The sequence below is a fragment of the Passer montanus genome, unplaced genomic scaffold (genome assembly GCF_014805655.1).
Source record: "Passer montanus isolate IOZ18808 unplaced genomic scaffold, ASM1480565v1 scaffold17, whole genome shotgun sequence".
Classification (NCBI taxonomy): domain Eukaryota; kingdom Metazoa; phylum Chordata; class Aves; order Passeriformes; family Passeridae; genus Passer; species Passer montanus.
The window spans coordinates 8,589,675-8,591,350 of NW_024364270.1; positions in this window are offsets into that span (position 1 = coordinate 8,589,675).

Consider the following 1,676-nt stretch of genomic DNA (forward strand, 5'->3'; position numbering starts at 1 on the left):
AGAAAAGCAGGAACACCGTGACCAGGGCAGACAAACTGGGAATAGCACAGTGGTGTGTGTGGAAGGACATTTCTTTGAAGAAGAAGCATTCCACTGGCTGTGTGGAGAGACTGGAACCCAGCAAACGGGCATCCTTCTGTAACCATCTGCACGGGCCAAGGGCACTACCTTAAGGCTGTGCTCTGATTGGAAGGGCTGCACTGTCTACCTGGTGGTGACCAATCCTGCCCTCAGACGGAGCTGCTGAAAGGAGAGGCTGCATTTCAGATCTCAGATTTTAGGAAGTGTCTTGACTCATCTGCTGGGTTGGGGACTGGCAGCAGACCTGCCTGCAAAAGCTGTGCCCAGGTGGGGGACTGTGGTTTCAGCAGTGATATAGCCTGGAGTGCTCTGAGTATCAGTCAAGAAGGATTACAGAGCTCTGGTAGTGGTGGTAAGGGAATCTGGAGTACGGGCACTTTTCCCTTCAGTCCTCCCAGTCAGAGGGCAGGGGTGTGAGAGGGATGGTCAGATGTGGTGAACCAACAATGCTAGAGGACTGGTGCCATAGCCAGGGCTCATCCACTTATACCATGGCACCAACATTGAGAAAACTGGGCTGCTGAGGGCTGATAGGGAACATTCGCCAGGGAACTGGAAGATCACCTTTGGTCATAGGCTTGCCAAGCTGGTAAAGAGAGCTTTAAACTAAAGTTGTGGAGGGAGGGGAACCTCAACCCACCCCCACCATTACCAGTCTGATGCCAGTGCCAGCGAGACATGCCCAGAGCCTGGGAAGGAAACACAGGTTGGGCAGGAGAGCAGCACAAAGGAATTCCTGCCTCTTCAGTCAGAAAATAGTCTTCATCCAGAGCTCAATTTAAAGGCCTGTATGCAAGTGCATGTAACATGGGAAATAAGAGGAGCTAGAGATGTGTGCTATGACCTTATTGGCATCACAAACACACGGTGGGATGGCTCTTGTGACTGGACCATTGCAATGGAATGATACAGGCTCTTTAGGAAGGTCTGGCAGGGGAAACAAGGAGGGGATGCCATGCTCTATGTCAGTGACCAGCTGGAATTCATGGAGCTCTGACTGCCCTTGTACAGATGAGAAGTTGATCAAGAGACACCAAGCTCTGTGATTCAGCGCACATGCTGGAGGGAAGGAATGACATCCAGAGGGGCCTTGACAGACTGGAGAGCTGGGCCCATGTGAATCTCATGAAGCTGAACAAGACCAAGTGTGAAAGGTCCTGCATCCAAGCTGAGTCAATCCCAAGTACAAATACAGGCTGGGCAAAGAATGGATCAAGACTAGCTGGGGAAAGAAGGACTTGGTGGTGTTGGCAGATGAGAAGCTCAATTTGACCTGGCAACATGCAATCATTTGTCTCTCCTCTTATGCAGAACTTACTTGAACTGCCTTTTGTCAGTAAGTGTTATGTAGTCCATATAAAATTTTATAAAATAAAACCAGATTTGAAGATGGATATGCCAACTGGCTTAATGGAATGCCAGTAAATGATCCAGATATTTTTATTGTGTATTTTAAATGATGGGAATTTTAAACTAAAATAAAATATATATAGCTGTGACAAAGGACGAAGTGAGGAGCATAAACGTTCATAAAGAATACTTTTAGCATCCTAAAACCCAGTCAAACAAATATATGGAAAGTGTAGAAGCAGATA